General features: G+C 36.3%; 1 protein-coding gene across 3 annotated transcripts in view; it reads left to right on the top strand.

Moving 5' to 3' along the window:
* The window catches only part of LOC142325632 (UDP-glycosyltransferase UGT5-like), an 80073-nt gene that overhangs the window by 746 nt on the left and 60122 nt on the right, over positions 1 to 19205 (top strand). The gene's annotated exons all lie outside the window — the stretch shown is intronic.

Here is a 19205-nt window from a genome sequence, read left to right as displayed (position 1 = left end):
TTTTGCTTTATATTTATTGGTTTAATACTATTTTGCAAAGCGATAAAATATTTTATTTATTATAAAACTATTAGCAACAAAACAATTGCGTATCTAATAGATGCCAAAAAACTTGACGGCTTTAAACGGCTTTAAACTTGAGTATGCAATAAATTTTCTCCAAATCAAATTAAATTTATCATATGCTACGTAAGCGTTTAAATTATCTACATTCAGCATTCAATTTTTGATAAGCGTTAATTGCAACCCGAATAAATTTACAAATATTATTTTTATTTAACGTATTACTGTCGATCTTTACGGTTATGTAATATTCTTTATTATCAAGTTATATTTAATGCTGAAACTCTTAATCGTAGAATTTAAAAAAACCCTGTCGATAGTAATTTTACTCAACCGAAAGTAAAATTTCGTAACTTATTCAAATAATCAAATTTTTAATCGCTATACGACGAACAAATGTCATTTGTTATGACCGATCAGAAATAATTTTTTGTTTCGGATATTATTTTGTTTACACCATAGCCTCGTAAAAAAATTATTATCTGAAATTCAATTACCGAATTTCAGATAGTAATCTTTGCTTTCCTAGAAATAAGTTTTTGAATAGATAACTAACGTTTTCATTTAATTTATAAATCGACGACACTACGTATACATTTTTTCAAGAACCTTTTTAAAGCAAACTCTGTTAAAGAGAATAAAAAATTAAAATTATTTGCAGATAGACGGCCGGAACAAATAGAGTTAACGAGAATAGAAGAACTCTGATTAGTCGATCGTTGATTATCAAACGTTTTTGCCCACCGCCCACATTGAAAATCAAACATTTTTTAGCGCTCCCCAAAATTTTTAACTTACCATCTGTAAAAAATAATAATTGCAATTGCTGTTTTTAAGATTCGCTTTTAAAAACAGCAATTGCAATTATTGTTTCTAAACGTGGCGTATCCTATTTCTGAGTCGAAACTTAAATTTTAAATGAGAGCAATTAAAACGCATATTTAATCGTATTTGGAAGTATTTTTATTAAAATTGCTTTCAAACAAATTACAATTGTATTTATATAGTTATATAACAACAATAGCTATACCATATTCATTATAACAAACGATACAAAAATTAAAACAAAGCTTTCGATTGAAAAATTACACTTACATTAATGTGAAGGATGAATCTGATGCGCTCTAACGAATTTGTTAATATCAGGCTCGAATTTACTAAGCCGCGTTCGGTAACGTGCAACCGATTTCTGTTTTTTGTTAGTAACGTTGCTACAGTACTAAATCCACGTTCAGATAAATGCGACGATGGGAATGCTAACGTAGCTATTTAATTTAGTTTGAAATATCAGAAAAACATCATTTTTTCCGTTTTATTTCCTTGTTAGACGTAAAGGAAGTATTGTGAAAAATTTCGGTTTTCAGATTTAAACGGAAATTTCCATTTTGACCATCCCTGAATCCATTTTTATTAGTTTCGGCGTGACCTCTGTAAGTACGTACGTATGTATCTCGCTTAACTCAAAAACGAATAGCCGTAGGATGTTGAAATTTAGGATTTAGGACTGCTGTAACATCTAGTTGTGAACCTCCCCTTTTGATTGTAATCGGCTGGACCAAAAGCGTCCAAAAAAGCCCAAAATCCAAACAAATTTTGATTTTTGATTTTTTTCTTAACTGCAGTAATAAACCCTCATCGAGAGCTTTACAACGATATATGATAAGCGGTACTTATTTTCATCGGTTCTACAGTTATAGTCAAATAAAGTTTTAATTAGTGAAATGTTTGGTTCAACGGGAAGGCACGTCGGTTCGAATCCGACTTCATCTCCTTTTTTTAACCTTTTTTTTTTAATTTAAATATATCGATTTATTAATAATTATTAACCTCTGATAGTAAAAAAAGATACGATAAATAATAATTCAGTAATAACAAAAAAAAACAAAAAAAAAAAAAGAAAAAATATCAGAAGTTATTAATGAAATAAAATTTTATGTACTTTTCATTTTAAAAAAAATGTGTATATGTAATTTAATAGGCGTACAAGGAAGTCATGCGGTTCCCATATCAAATTTTTTTTAATCAGCCATCGCCTATCTAGACCGCCTGAACACCCGCAATTTTCTGTAGGCCTTTACCGACCCCCTCCAGCGCCCTCAAGGGGCCTCCAGCACCCTCAAGGGGGCGTTATCGCCCGCTTTGAGAACAAATTATCTAGATCGTTTTCGTACATTTTTTCAGACCGGATCGGAACAAGATATTTTGTTATATGTATACTTATAGTTGAAATCTTAAACGCTTTTTGACAGTAGGTATTTTAATTACGTGACATATCTATTTTACATAGCGGCCAGGAATAACATCGAAAGGAAACGGCAGTGTAGCGACAACGGTAATAGCGCTAATCGTTGATGATGTAAGCTATTTACGTTTATCTTACACTTTTGACGTGAATTTTACAATGCGACATTCTTACGTTCCAAATAATAATTTTACGTAATAAAAATATTATTTTCGGTGAAAAATAGGCAAAAAGGAATAGGTCTAGGATAGTCTCTCCAAAAGAGAGGATTTATATTCTTCTCTTATTCTTTATCAAGCGAAAGGTAAACGCAAAATATAAGGAATCCCGGTAGAGTTTTCGTTTTGATTCTAATAAAAATTGTAGATCTATCCGGTGGATATATTATCAAAATCATAAGAAGTTTAACGTACGAAAAAGCATTTACGTGACATTTCGCGAGCCGGTACATTGTCGCGGTGAATTTTCCCTTGCGACGAACAGCAACTCTTAGCCGACGAAGAACAGTTAAGTAGTAGCTCTGTTTATTGACAACTTCAGGAGCGTACCCGTAATAATAAAAAACGACTGTCACCATGACGTTCGTGAAAATTCACGGTTTTTTTTTAGATTTTACGAGCCGAGGTCAAATAACTTTTGATCTCACCTCGTATATTGTAATGTCAACAGTGCAGCGGTGATTTTATGCTATACAGTTTTAGAACTGTGTAAAAGGTAAAACGGCCGAATGATTAGCACTTATTTTATCCGACTACGTCAGAAGAAGGAGTGTAAAACGATAAAAAAATGACATTTTTTTCGAAAAATTCATCGTTCTCGAGGTACAAAATTGTACTCGGGAAAAGGAAGTGGGAATGCCTCGCGGTTAACACCCGTCTGCGCGCTGGATGTTACTGGTACGGTTGTTAATGATGGAGTATGACAGGTTAGAACCTGTGTAGTAGATACACAGGTTCTAACCTGTGTATCTGTTACACAGGTTACGGCAGGTTCTAACCTGTGTATCTAATTATAGATACACAGGTTAGAACCTGTGTATCTCTAATTATTTTAATATGTGCGGTATCCCTAACTTTCGCAAATATTGAATTTAATTAAAATAATAGCGTGTACTTCCGAGTTCCGATCGCTATTTTTGTTTCACTCTTCCTATACAGAAGTTGTGAAATTATTCAAGCTGTCTTTCTTAGTACTGTAATTATTCATTCTGAAATTAATGTATCGAATTATTATTATTATTATTACTTGCTTTGTTCTTTCACTTTGCTCATCTTTTAGTAAAACAAATCGACTAAAAAAATATACCAAATGTATGGCAAGCTGTTTAATTACAAAATTAATATAAATAACGTAAATTAAAATAGAAATAACTTAATAAAAAGTAAATAAATAAATAACTATAATAAAACTTAAATAATTTAAATTGGAACTTTTAACTTAGTAATTAATAATTATTTTTTCTAAAGTAATTTAATTAAATTATTATTATTATAATTTCTCGGGTGCGATGCGACGGTGAACAGTCAAAAAATGCACTTTTCTTCCAAAAAATCTCGGAAGGAGGAGCTACCGAGCACCTGCAAAGATGCAAGACAATTGTTAAAAACGTGGTCGCCGTTACAGGCAGATAAAAAAATGTGTCCTTGGATATAAAGAACGGGTTTGCTGAGCTTTCTACCTTACTAGAGGATTTCGAAGCGGAAAGAAGGATCAAACACAAGAGAGCTGCTGCGGATGCTTCTACGGGCACTGCAGAGCCGGAGGAAAGTGCGATTTCTACCGGCTCGGAACAGCCCAAGTCAGTAAAAAAGAAGAAAGGGATTCTGGAGGTAAGAAAGAACCGCTACCGTTCACGAGCGGTACTCAAACAGGCACCCTTGTAATCTCAAACCGTTCACAAGTGGAACCGTGGACAATCGTGGAAAGTAAGAAGGGGCAGAGCTCTGAAGATAGGCACGTTGCAAAGGAGCAACAAAAGCCTCCCAGAGGCTGCATCCAGAGCATCAAAAGCCAAAACAAGAAAAGAAGGAATCGTAAAGAAGCGATCCTCGTAAAATAGGCCGAGGGGAAAACGTATGCTGAAATGCTGAAACTCTCACTCAAATCCGGAAGGGGGTGAAACCGGAGGAGACTGAGGCGGAAGTAACAGCAATATGAAAGACCACAGAGGGTGATGTTCTGATTGAGCTCGGGAGCGCCACCAGAGATAAACAGACCTTCAGTGCCGCCCTGAAGACTGTACTCGGAGAAGGTGTTCTAGTCCGCCATTTGGAACTGCAGGAGGTCTGGAGATCCGGGATTTGTTTGCGTCACAAAGGAGGATGTGGAAACAACACTGAGAAGGGATATTAAGGATATAGGAGAATGCCGGGTTAGCATTATCACTGCTAATGCCAGGGAGCAAAAGTTAGCAATAGTAGATATTGGAAAGAAGGCTGCTGCCAGACTACTCAGTCGATCCATGATAAGGATTGGTTGAGTGTACTGCCAGATTAGGCTTAGGGCACAGGTCCCTCGGTGTTTCAGGTGCCATGGGTATGAGCATCTGGATCGTGGATGTAAGGGCCCTGAACAGTTACCGGCTCTGCCATAAGTGCGGGACAAGAAAGCACAAGGCTAAAGAGTGTTCCGCCCCCTCAGTGCATGTTCTGCTTAGAAAAAGGCGTGAGCGCCCCGCAGCTGGCCCACGCACCCGGAAAAAAGTTTCAGGTCTTCCAGGAACCCCTGGAGTAGGTGAAGAGAAGGCTTCGATAGAATGTTCAATGTTCTTCTGGCCGACCTCAACAAGAGTCGACTAGCCGATGACCTGCTCCTACAGCTACCCGGCGATAGGAACCCGATTTGGTGCTGATCAGCGATTTCAATGGTTCGGGGACTCTGCCGCTTGAATTCCATATTGCAGCAGAGCCCAAGTTAGAAGGTACGGCGCAGGCGAGGAATTCGTTTGGGTCTGCTGCGGTGAAGTGACGATTTTTAGTTCTTACCTCACCACCAATGGACTTGATAGGGGACTTCCGCCGGAAGGTTGACGCACTGGAGGATGTTGTCCTTGCTGCCCGCCGATGAGGTGGTGATAGCTGGGGACTTCAATCTCAGGGCGATGGCGTGGGGTATGGCGCATACAGACTCCAGAGGGAAATACAATCTGGACATGGCGGCACGTACTGGACTCGTGATCCTCAATAGGGAACACGACGACGTTCCACCATCCAGTATATTTCAATACCAGTCCCGATATTTCCTGGCCTCTGAAGAGCTGCTTACGCTCGTCCAGGAGAGTTCTCGAGGACTACACAGGTAGCGACCACCAACACATTTCATTTAGATTCCTAGATGGTTCACGGGAGCCATCGCGCCCGGGGACCTCACGTCTGACGCGCTGATTCCCAAGGGCAAAGGAGATCCAGAATCGCCGTTCTCCTACCCCTCATTATGTATGCTTGACACAGCTGGGAAGGTATTGGAAAATTTGTTAAAGAAAAGACTGGTTATGGCGATGAATCAGGCAGGTGGCCTATTACCAACCAGTACGGTTTCCGGCAGGGTCAGTCGATCCTATATTCAGTCCAAGAGGTTGTTGAGGCAGTGCGGCGAGCAGGCCTCAACAACAGCAGCCTCTTGTGGTCCTTCTTCTTACGTTAAAAGTGAAAAACGCGTTCAACTCTGCACGGTGGAGCAATATGATTCGGGCTTTGGAGCATTCGTTCCACGTGCCTCGATATCTCCTCAGAATGGTGGACGCATACCTGAGGAACTGCGGTCTCATCTACGACCGCGAGCACGTCAGGGGCGTTGATGACGTTGCGTACGCTGATGACATTGCGCTATTTGTTGCGCCCAACTGATGCTCAGCCGAACTATGCACAGAGTCAGTGCCTGCTGGACGTTCCGATCATGAGTTGTCTCTAGCCCTCATCCCAACTCCCAAAGGGAAAGACTCCCGCTTTGTGACGATTCCGATCGCCACACCCCCCGTTCCTAGCCCTGATGGGTTTTAACGGAGGCGTCTTTTGACCCTCTAACTGATTACACCTCACAACAATTAGCCAGGTCTCGATTGGAATGTTACCGATATAAATGCCTCGAAGACATTTGCATCAGTGAATTCTCCACTCAGCCTTCACCTTCGCTGTAGGCTTCTTTCAGACATCTTGACTGTCCTACTTCGTTGCCCTCTGAACTAGCTAACCGAGTTCGCCAAAGCCCAAACCCCGCGCCTAGTTCTGCATTTAACTAAACTACCAGTGAGTAAATATCTCATAATAATCGAGGCAATTTCAGTAATTATAAAACATACCACAAAAAAATGTTGTTCGCAACAACGAAATTTATACCTAGTTTCCTTTGTGAAACTCAACTTGATAGTTTAAAAACCTTAGTTTAACTATAACTACGGACTCCGGTCTGGTCTATCAGGGAGAAGAGGACAGACCTCTTACTCCCACTCAGCACCATCGTAGAGTCCCGCATGACATCTACTTTATCACATAAACTACAATCGTCGAGATGGTGCTACACCTCACGGCTGCATGGGAAACCAAGCCCTCGGCAGTGCAGTCACTATCCCGCCGACAGAGATACTTTACTCATTCATTAACCGCCCTCGTCAAAACGACGCTACACCTCTGGCTATATGGATAACCATATTCTCGGTAGGCAGTCAAAATAAATTTTAATTTATGGATGTCATATATATTTTTAGTAGTTGACCGGATGCGCTTACCCATTTTAGTAAATATATTACAAGTGAGCAGTTGGGACACGTAAGCCGTAGTGTAAGGCACCGCGCTTAGTCCTCTCATGCTGTTAGGTAAGCTCTAGGTACTATTTAGGATATTAATCGCTAAACCGTTCGAGGCTCAATAGTCGTTTGTGGCACAGACATTCGATCTTATGCTTTAGAGCGACCGAATGGGGTGGTGGCGGGAGAAATGCCAAGCAAACCAATAATTTATTATCGCTTCTCGCCTTCTTGCCCCGTACACTTACAGTGATTTTCCTAGAAGCGCTTGATATTATTTCTACTTTTGCAGTTATTTCTTTACATCTTTGCGTAGATTGTTTTTTCAGGTGTTTCCTGTAGGTTTTCTCAGGCCATTTTCTATCCGCTGTTGGTGTGTCCTACTTCCAAGTTGACCTGTGCAGCTGTGCTATAGACTTGTATTTTCTTGTCTGCTGATGGAGCCGGTCGGGGCTGGACAACGGCCTGCGATTTTTTGCTGTTTGGTCTAGCCGATCAGCTTTTTGCTTAATCCGCTAGAAGAACCAACGTTCTGTATGTTTGACTTTTTCGACTCATTACTTTTTCTCAAATTCCATCTTTCGGCAGGCTTTACCTGTTCTTCCCTTTTTCAGTAGATTCATATCGCTCCCGTTGGTTCTTGCCTGTAACATCTTCCCTTTTAGATGAAGGTCGTGAGGTCAAACCTTTCTAGATCTGAGGAGGGTCAGGGAAGCGATTCCTTTTTCTGCTTGCCTTTGGCCAAAGACATTCAGGCTTTTTTTCAAATACAACGACAAATGACGCCACAGGAAGTTTTTAATTTTTATCTTGACTCCACTACGTGTTATTTTTTTATGTAGGTTAGATTAGGTTAAGTAATTTTTGACAGGATGGCTCCGATGGCTTAGAAATGTCCAAAATGCGAGAAGAGAATCTACGGACGTCAGAATCATCTCCCTTGTAAGATGTGTGATGGTATACCGTGGTTCTTGTGTTGGAATCGGCAATAGCGCCGAGTAGTTACGGGTGGGCGATTTTAATATACCTAATGTAGACTGGAAGCTAGCTTTGGTACACCCCAACGCTCCGTTCTATGTTCGAATGAAGGCGTCAATGATATTTGATTTTACGATGACCTGAATCTGTGCCAGTATTACGATATTGAATCGAGAAGACGAAAATCGATACTTGATTTAGTCCTGTCCAAATTTGTTTTGAATGTTGATTCGGAAGACGATGCCCTTGTAGAAGTCGATGCTCCGCACGATCCACTTCTGGTTACTGTAGAATTCGAAGAAGCTGTGACCGATTATGTAAGAGAAAGCATGAATTATAGAAAAGGCGATTTTTATGGCTTAAGTAGGTCGAGTATGAACTAAGTATGCTTTTACGGTTAAGTACGTTGACTGGACGGTGATCTATTAAGCGGAATCTGTAGACGAGGCTGCAGTTGGGTTCTTTGAGGTGCTTGGTATTATGTCAGAGATGTAGATTCCCAAAAAGAGACAGCGAACGATTAAATATCCTCATCGGTTTTCTGGAGACCTGATACGCTGTATGAAGAACACGAAGGCTGCGTATAAGAAATATAAGAAAAGAAATTGTGTAGAGGATTATGCGGTCTTTGTGGAGCTGAGGAAGAAGACAAAGATTTTATTGCTGACAGATTGAAGATGACTTCAATTTTGATGAATTGGAGAAGTTAAGATAAAGCCCGCTAACTTAATTAAAAAGTCAACTGCTATTTAAAAGAATTTAAATACGTTCGGCCCATTAAAACCGAACATGGAATAACAACCGATTCGAAATAAATAGGAGAAAATAGTGAGGCCATACAATAAAAATAAAAAATAATACTATTATTGTTACTCAGGAAAAGTATAGAAACAAGGGAAGTAATTTTAGGCCTCAGATTAATAGTAGAAGGAAGGCTGATGAGATATTTTATTACTCGAGGTCATTAATTAATATCCCAGAACCTCAGGCCGTAATTTAATACACGTAGTTTATAAAGTTGAGATTAAAGCTCGACGTAAATATTTTGTGCCGTATCGAGATTTTAAACATTTTAATTAAAGCATCGCGATAGTGCTTTTGATGCTCCTTAGAGAGATAACTTACGGTATATTCTGTAATTAGAATTAACAAATACGATTATAAATAGTCAAATATTAATACCGTATATTATATTAACGACCGGTTCCTCACAAAGCTACAGCTAATGTAAATTTAAAAAAATGACAATACAGTTGTGGGACTTTCCCGTCTCACGCGGCTTTTTTTCTGATGCACGACTTACACAAACTTAATTTAAAATATTTATCATTTTATTTATATACAATATTTTTTGTTTATTTAATTCAACGATTCTAACTAAAGTTCGCGCGCACACCGTATTACATTCGCGCGTTAATGGCGGTACTAGCGGCTACTTTAAATAAATATTTACACTTTAAATATTATTCATTTATTTAATTTTATTAAAGAAAAACAAACCAGCATACTTGGCGTTTATAGACCTAGAAAAGGCATTCGATGACGTAGACTGGAATAAAATGTTCAGCATTTAAAAAAAATTAGGGTTAAAATACAGAGATAGAAGAACAATTGCTAACATGTACCGGAACCAAACAGCAACAGTAATAATTGAAGAACATAAGAAAGAAGCCGTAATAAGAAAGGGAGTCCGACAAGGATGTTCCCTATCTCCGTTACTTTTTAATCTTTACAGCAGTTAATGATGTTAAAGAACAACTTAGATTCGGAGTAACAGTACAAGGTCAAAAGAAAAAGATGCTACGATTTGCCGACGATATAGTAATTCTAGCCGAGAGCAAAAAAGATTTAGAAGAAACAATGAACGGCATAGATGAAGTCCTACGCAAGAAATATCGCGTGAAAATAAACAAGAACAAAACAAAAGTAATGAAATGTAGTAGAAATAACAAAGATGGACCGCTGAATGTGAAAATAGGAGGAGAAAAGATTACGGAGGTTGAAGAATTTTGTTATTTGGGAAGTAGAATTACTAAAGATGGACGAAGCAGGAGCGATATAAAATGCCGAATAGCACAAGCGAAACGAGCCTTCAGTAAGAAATATAATTTGTTTACGTCAAAAATTAATTTAAATGTCAGGAAAAGATTTTTGAAAGTATATGTTTGGAGTGTCGCTTTATACGGACGTGAAACTTGGACGATCGGAGTATCTGAGAAGAAAAGATTAGAAGCTTTTGAAATGCGGTGCTATAGGAGAATGTTAAAAATCAGATGGGTGGAGTGACAAATGGAGAGGTATTGCTGCAAATAGATGAAGAAAGAAGCGTTTGGAAAAATATAGTTAAAAGAAGAGACAGACTTATAGGCCACATACTAAGGCATCCTGGAATAGTCGCTTTAATATTGGAAGGACAGGTAGAAGGAAAAAATTGTGTAGGCAGGCCACGTTTGGAATATGTAAAACAAATTGTTAGGGATGTAGGATGTAGAGGGTATACTGAAATGAAACGACTAGCAGTAGATAGGGAATCTTGGAGAGCTGCATCAAACCAGTCAAATGACTGAAGACAAAAAAAAATTATTGTTATCTGATTACACCCATAGGAGGAGTGGTTTGTATTCGTATTTAATTGTTATGAATGTTTGTTTGGATGTTCTCTTCAATAGCTTCACAGATCCAACCGATTATTAGCAACTTTTGGGTAGTAACAGGTCTTCGCCCTGGAAATAACATTTTCTGAATTGTCGCTACGAATTAAGATAGATTATGTCGCTACTTTGAGCGACATAATTTAAAAATTACGCTATTTTAAAAATTGAATGATGGTATTCGATAAAATATAAAAAAGAAACACTTTTTGTCTCTTGTGATTTTTTCGAAATTTCCTCGTTCTTCAGATATAATCGATAAACCTGCTCGGCAAAAGGAAGCAGGAATGCAACGCGGCTAGCATATACATGTATACAATATGATTCATTAAAATTCCAACTTCAATTGAAATAGCGCAACGTTTCTAAATGTATATATATATATATATATATATATATATATATATATATATATATATATATACACCAGAATCGTATGTAGATGACTAGTATATTGAACGGTAAAGTTATGGAACCGACAAAAAACTGCTAAACAAAATAATTATTAAAAAATGAAAAACCCGATTATCAATCGTGCACATTTACACTAGAATGATTATTGAAACGGACAAAAAATAAACAAGTTTTTCTTTCTTTTCTTACAAACATTTTTTCAGGGGAGATATCTTACTTGTGACGATACCGGTCGCCACACCAAACCTTTCGTTTCTAGCCACGAGGGGTTTTACCCAAGGTGGTTTTATAGTCTCTAAATCTGATAACTCATCACACTCATTAGTTCGGCCTCTGTCAGGATGCCACCGTTGCAAACGCCTCGGCAGACATTTCCATCGGTGACATTTCTATCGGTACAAAACTTAGTATCTCCTTCGTACGGTTTCTTCCGACGTCGACCGTCTACTGCATCTTCGACTATATAATTAATCGATTCGCGAAAGCGATGCGAAATCTAATATTATTTCTGCATTTTGTATCGCAGTCGAGCGCCTGTTAGTCTTAACAAAGTACCGACCCTTGAAGTCACCGTCTCATGTAGACTACGCAGGCACCCGACTGCAACGTAAAATATAGAAGTATTATTAAATTTCATATCTGACTTATCGTATCCTGAAAGAAAAGAAAAACTAATTTTATTATTCTTGTTCGCTTTTCATAATTATCAGGCAGATTTGTACAATTAGTAATCGGGATTTTTGTTTTTTAATAAAAAACATCTTTATATATTCAATAATATTTATTTGTATACCGCCGAAAAACTCTCCCAACTTAAAATATATATTTGTTATAAAAAATTTAAATATCGCTGCAATACGCCTACGATATTTCTCAGAACAGAACTAATTTTTCAGCAAAATTCACTGTATTTCAAGATGCAGTGAGTTTTGTTCTACGAAAATTTTGTAAGGCGAATCGCATCATTTTTTTTATCTTTAGTAAAATATAACGACTTTAAAACTAAAAGTAGAATACTTAAAACACAATTTAAAAAATACACGCTTAAAATACATAGAAAACTTAAAATAAAATACAAATCTTTAAAAATTTTGAAATAAAAACTACGAGCCCTAGTATTAGTAAATGAAAAAGTAAAATTAATTTTAATTTACGAAAAAAAAAAAATATTGAAACGGAACAAAAAGAAGTTAAAAAATAAAAAAAGAATACAAAGTTTAGTACAGTAGTTAGGTCCTTCAAGATTTCTTTGTAAGCTAGTTCTTATAGAATGCGAATCTGTTAGAAATCGGAAAGATTTCCTACGTAACAAAATAACATTTAATATTTTAAAATAACGTTATTAAATTCCGATATCGAGGGGAAGAAATGCAGTTTAAAAAAGTAGTTATATATTAAAGTATCCCGATTTTTATTTTAGTGTAAAATATTTGTGAGATCGGATGTAAGGACAAATCAACGCTCGTCAAAACCTGTTTATTAAAAATTAGAATAACAAATTTATTTTGAATATATTAATCTCCGAGATTTAAATCGTCTTTTTGTTATGTTAATGCGGGAATAAGAATTTATCAGAAGGCTGTATAAAATATTAGTATAGGTCTGTTTTTCTTTTACTGCCCGACACAAAAAAAGAAATAGTTTTATTTGCTTGTTTAATCGATAACAATAATAATAATTTTTCTACCGTTCTTTTTCGGTAATACTAGAATTTTGACAAATAAAGTTTTGTATACTCATAAATATTAACACCGAATAAAAGTCATAAATAAAATAATTTTTACCTTATAAATATGCGTACAACGTAATAAAAAACCTTATTTCCATATTTATCACGTTTATGAATCGATTAAAAACAAGCAAAAAATTACGCATTCAAAAAAAAAAAACGTTGACGACGGCATCAACGTGGCGATGGTGAAGGTCACTGTAAAAAGCCGTGAATATTATTCCCGAAAATAAAAATTATATAGCAAAAGACAAAAAAAAACGGTAATCGAATGCTACCTCGTAAACATTTCATGTCGACGAAAAAATGTATTTTGAGCACGGTTCATAATTAACTCCCGCGTAAATCTGATTAAAAGCGGTATCGCTGCGGTGCGATAAGAAAAAAATTAATCGGTAGAAATAAAAGAATACGAGGTATTAATGTGCTTATTTGTAGGGGACGATGTACTTATATTCGCACATTTCAAAAACTATTAACTTTTTACTTTCCCGGCATCGTACTCGGAGCTCTAGAGTCTACAACGACGCTGCAACAAGGAAAGTACGGTAATCAGTCGAACAACGGGGGTATGGATTTTTTGCATTTCGTGGCGTTTCATAACCCAGGATCCCAAAAAACAAAAAAGAGGGTTGCGTTCGTACGTCCACATTTACGCGTGTTGCCGTGTTTGAATCTTAATAAATTTTGACTGGATAAACCGATTTTCATGAAATTTTGCACGTAGACTCGTGTATATGGGAAAATTTATCGGTAAAATTTCGGGATCAATATCTCCAAGAGGTGGGGTAGTTACTTTCTTTGGGGTAAATTTTCTCAAAATTTTGCTAACATAACCCGGCTTTATATTAAGCTCGATACATGCTTGCACGCTTATCTTATCATCTTTAAAAGAATTTTGCCCCAAAATTCCCCCTTCCCCAAAAAACTATCTTTCTATTTATTTCATATTTTTAACCAAATTTTATTTAATGTCTTCCTAAGCTAGTAATAATACTATGGTGTCAATATTGAGATAAAGGGAGCCGATCGGTTTAAAAATGCTTAAAATTTTTCAAATTTTTTTTTTGTTTAAACTTTTAGTATTATAAACGATTTAAATAATAAACTTCTAGTAATAATATTACAATAAAATTTCATCATAATTCACCCCCACCCGCAAAAAAATAAACTTTAAATCACTTTTTATTGGAATTTTTTTTTAGTTTCTTCCGTTTAAAATTATAAACGTAAAAACTATTCTTGGAAGGTGATTTGAAAGTGGGAAATAGAAAAAATTAAAAATACCGATTTTTGGAATTTTTAAAACTGTTTTTTTGTTTATTTAAAGATATAGATAATTTTACAATAAAACTTCCAACAGATTGCTCCCCACCACCAAAAAAGAAATCTTCGTTTATTTTTTCATACGTAATTATTTTTCCACTGCATAAAAATAAATAACCAACGCCAGAAACAACAACTTTTTCGTCAGATTTAAAAAAAAATATTTTTCTAATTAGTAAAATATTAATATATTAATACGTATTGTTGGACTACTTAATTACGTAGTCCAGAAAATTTTTATAACCTATCTTTTTGCCCCCTTCTTTACCAAAAGGGGACAAGGAAATATTTTAATTTTAATTTTCACGATTTCAATATAGGAAACGATTAATTTTAATTAAATAAAAGTTTTAATCGGTAAGAGGTCCCAAAACTTTTGACGCTACTGAGGTATTTATGTTTCCTTGAAGAACGATGTCGGGTAAAAGTATCTCAATTTTTTTTGTGCTAAAAAAGGACTTAAGAACTTAATAGAGATTAGATGGAGAAAACAGCTCAAACTTTCAAAATCGTAAAATTTTATTGGCCCTCAAAAAACGTCATTTAGGTTAATTTTTTTTTTTTTTTTTTTTTTTTTTTGGAGGGCGAAAAACGTCTGCGCGTTATCACCGCCCGGATTTTTTGTTTTACAAAAAAAAAAAATAAAAGTAATTAAAACTAATCTAATAGATAAATAGTAAAACTTAAAACTAATATCACAGGTAAAATCGAAAATAAAAACAAATATAATTTAACAAGATCCGAGACGGGTGCAAAAGGCCCATTCTTGGAAAAGAAAAGCACTAAAAGAATATAAAACAAGGTAAAAAAAAAGTAAAAACATTAACATAAAACTTAAAACTAGGTTAAAAACTAAAATAGTCAAAATAAATAAAACTTAAAACTAATACAAACTATATATTACTATATATAGTACGGTGATCGCGGAACGGTGATCGCAATGCACCGGATCAAAAATTCATTCAGTTGCCCATCTCTACCCTGCGGAAGAGACTGCAGAGCCTCGCGATGGAAGCACGGCAGCTGGAACGGGACACCACGACTAAGGGAAGATCCCTGTACAAGTTTATAGAGGATCTGGGGGGGGATGGTATGCCTCGAATTCATTTTTAAGGGCAACGGTGCCCAGGTGCTCACCAACCGTGTTAATTTGAACCGATATCTGTTTCGGTTCCGCCTTGCAGCCGATGAGCTGTGCGTCTGCGGGGAGGTCCAGTCAAATGAACACCTGATGTCTGACTGTCCTGCTCTTGGGGTGGGGGGGGGGCATACACCGCGCCACCCTGGAACTTAGAGGTCAAGGGGAAAATTGGCCACTCACAAGCGGCGAGTCGATGTGGCGAGAGCCGCATTGTCGGACCGTGTGGGAAGTTCCTTGATGCGGTTGCTATGTTCAACCGACATCAGTAGTTTACGTAAGGGAAAGACTCCTAACGCACTGTTGTGTGATGCTAATCTTGAGATATATGGCTGACCACCAGCCAATTACCGCTTTAATATGATGGACAGTTACTTGCTGGCATTCAGCGACCTAGGCGTGGCAGCGAATTGCCGTCTTGACAAAGTAAATTTCGATTTATGGATGTCATATATATTTTTAGTAGTTGTCGAGGTGCGCCTACCCGTTTTAGTAAATATATGACAAGTGAGCTGTTGGGATACATAAGCCGGTGGTGTAAGGCACAGCGCTTAGTTCGCTCACGCTGTTAGGTAAGCTCTAGGAAATATTTTGGACACCGGTCGCTAAACTGTTTCGAGGCTCAGTAGCCGTTTGTGACACAGACATTCGGTCTTATGCTTTAGGGCGACCGAATGGCGTGGTGGCGGGAGAAATGCCAAGCAGCCGATATTCCGCGTTATAAAAAATAGCCGTATTGAACATTTGTAAATGAAACTTGAAGATATACCGAGTTCAGTGTCGTACCAAACATTTCTGTAAGTTATTTATTTTTTTTTTCGTTACTAGAGGTTAATTTTGTGTAGCTAATTTAGAAATACCCTTATAATGTTTTTATCGTTTTCTAAATGTAGGATGCATTTTAAAAAACTCGAAATAATACAGTATTCAATTCTTTTTAAAAAATATATCAGGGGGGCGAGGGAGATTCAGAAGTGAAAAATCTTTTTAACCCGGGTGATAGTACGCATCTGGATGAAAACAGGTGTTCCGTAGCTCGGTCGATAAATGGCTTTCTACAATTTTAGTTTTTTTTCTATCTTACGCACTAATAATCTATTACCGTGAAGGGATACTAAAGAGGGTAAAATTAGAGGGATATGTATAGATTGATGTAATTATTCGTACCGCATAGCCTGTTACATTTAGAAAGGAATAAAATTTAAAACGCTAAGTTTTTACATCGGTTAGTAATTCTATTAGCCCGTAAAAACAATTAAACTAATCAATTCTGTAAATTTAAATAAAAATATAGATTAACGAATTTCTATTAATATTTTTGACGTTATAAAATGTTTGTGTATTACTGTTCAGTAGAACGAACAACGTATACGATATTAATTATCACATAGTAAATACAGATAAAAGCTTCGTGTAAATGCTTTCCGAACAAAACGTTTACGTACACAACGTGGAATGAGAATAACCTATTAGTCCTATTCCGCTTGTTGAACGTTGAGATTATCGGGGTTAAAAGATAAGTTTAAGCAAGTACTGAAATATCGATATTAAGAAAAAAAGAAATAGGAACATTATGCTTACCAAGAAAGATTCGTCGATCGATTTTATTCATTTTGCCGCAGTTCCTGTATAGGCGACCACAAAATAGAAAAAACTAATAAAACCTAAATTATACAGTACGTAACTGGAAAAAGTGAAGATTACAAATTATTCTGCTAAACAAAGTGAAAGCATAAAAAGGAACTTAATTTTACGTACAATTACATATCAAACGTAAAAAAAATCATATTAAACTCGATTAAAAAAAGATCCGGCGAAGCAAGAGCAGTTAGCGTAACTTTCTCGTCTTCGCCCTTGATAGATCTTTATTTCAAATATTAATATCTGGGTTTTTGAATATTAACGACTATATTATTTTTACTTTTATTCTATCAAATAAATTTAAAAATACAAATAGGAAACGATTTTGGAAATCGATTTTAGATAACGGTTTTAGAAATAGGTTTCTACAGAGTTCCTAGAGGTTTTTTAAACGGATAATAAATACGTAAAACTTTTAAGCAAGACTTGTAGAGAATTTTATTCTGAACAAAACGGTGTAAGATTAACTTGAATAAAACGAAGAAAAGTTAGAAAAATTTGAATTTTTCTAAAGCAGCACGCTTCGGTACTGCTTTTGTTGCTCTTTTTAATTCTTCAGAGCGGTTCTTATGTTGCTCAACCGCTTCCATAATGCGGACAGTTAATTCCTCGCCAGAATTTATGTTTTGTATTCAATATTTTTAATCCATTCCCAGACGAAAAAATGTAAAGGTGAAAGATCAGGCGATCTTGGTGACCAGGAATGTGAACCTCCACGACCGATCCATTTCTCAGGAAAATGATGATTTAAGTGAGCGGAAACAACACAAAGGAAGCGCATAGGTGCGCCATCGTGCTGGAAGTATACTTTGCGTCTCGGCGCTAGACGAACATCTTCAAGTAGCTGCGGCAATTCTTGAAGAAAGTGCAAGTAGACATCAGCATTTAAGCGACCGGATAATATAAACGGTCCAAACAGCTGATCGTGAAGGAAGCTGTACCGTACGTCAACGCTAAATCGGTGTTGAAAATCGCCATCCGACGTTTCATGAGGAGTTACTTCTGCTAATGTATGCTCATCGCATAAGTCGTTGACGCCAACTCGAGCGTATTTGCCTCGTCGGTGAACAATCTATACTTGTAGAGTTGTCGATTTCTATTCCACCAGTTGCAGAACTCCAAGCGAAACAGAATGATTTAAGTATTAATACATTGTTGGTATTGTTGATCAACTGTTATTTTATTGCCAATATTAAAATTATTATTTTTCAAATACTTTATTGTATTTTGTCACTAATAAACCTTGTCTAAGTAATTAATATTTTACAAATGTCGTGTAATTTTCAGTTTTTGGATTTTTTAATTTTTTAAACGAAATTTTTAACAGTAAACTCTTTTTTACAAATTTTTCACATCACCAAAACAGAATTTGGTTATTATTTACATTAAAACTTTTCTCACTAATGTAGTAATGTTCTGTTCCTAAATAAAATTCTAACTTTACTTTGCTTTATTCAACTTACCTTACACCATTTTGATCAGAATTAAATTCTCTTCAAGTTCTGTTTAATCGTTGTATGTATTTATTACCCGTTTAATAAAGTTATTGTACGTCCAACATAAAAACAGGAGTTTTACTACAAATTTCTCAAAATCTACTGTAGATAGAGTTCTGGGACCTATTTTATTCGAATTTCAGGTCAAAACCATAAGAAATCACTAATTCTACCCCTTAATTAACGTCCTGAAAATTTCAGTACACCCCATTTCACCGGGGTAGCTGAAATCTCAGAAAAATCTTTTACTAGCTATAAATCGCAAATGAAGCATTTTAGGACATACGTTTATGAATGTTTTCCATTATTTTCATAAGAATAGGTACAAAAGTCGCGGGAGAACTTCGTGATACACCTCTCTCTCTCTCTCTCTCTCACTCTCTCTCTCTCTCTCTCTCTCTCACTCTCTCTCTCTCTCTCTCTCTCTCTCTCTCTCTCTCTCTCTCTCTCTCTCTCTCTCTCTCTCTCTCTCTCTCTCTCTCTGTGTGTGTGTGTGTGTGTGTGTGTGTGTGTGTGTGTGTGTGTGTGTGTGTGTGTGTGTGTGTGTGTAATGAAATTTGTTAATAAATTTCTAAAATATGACGAGTTAAGTTTTGGGATAATTTAAAGTTGATATCCTCGTCGGGTCAGAGTATAGAACGATCGGAAAAGCTTAACTTTTTCGGATGGAATTGTAACAATTCGAGTTGTACCGTTTATATATCGCATAGTCCTGTTAATGGATACGAAGTTGTTGACATAAACTGTTTGGTTTGTCTAGAATAACATTTTATTTAGCTAGATCAT

The sequence above is a fragment of the Lycorma delicatula genome, chromosome 5 (genome assembly GCF_047948215.1).
Source record: "Lycorma delicatula isolate Av1 chromosome 5, ASM4794821v1, whole genome shotgun sequence".
NCBI classification, from domain to species: Eukaryota; Metazoa; Arthropoda; class Insecta; order Hemiptera; family Fulgoridae; genus Lycorma; species Lycorma delicatula.
The sequence above is the reverse complement of the archived record's forward strand: the minus strand, read 5'-3'. Positions and strand labels throughout refer to the sequence as shown.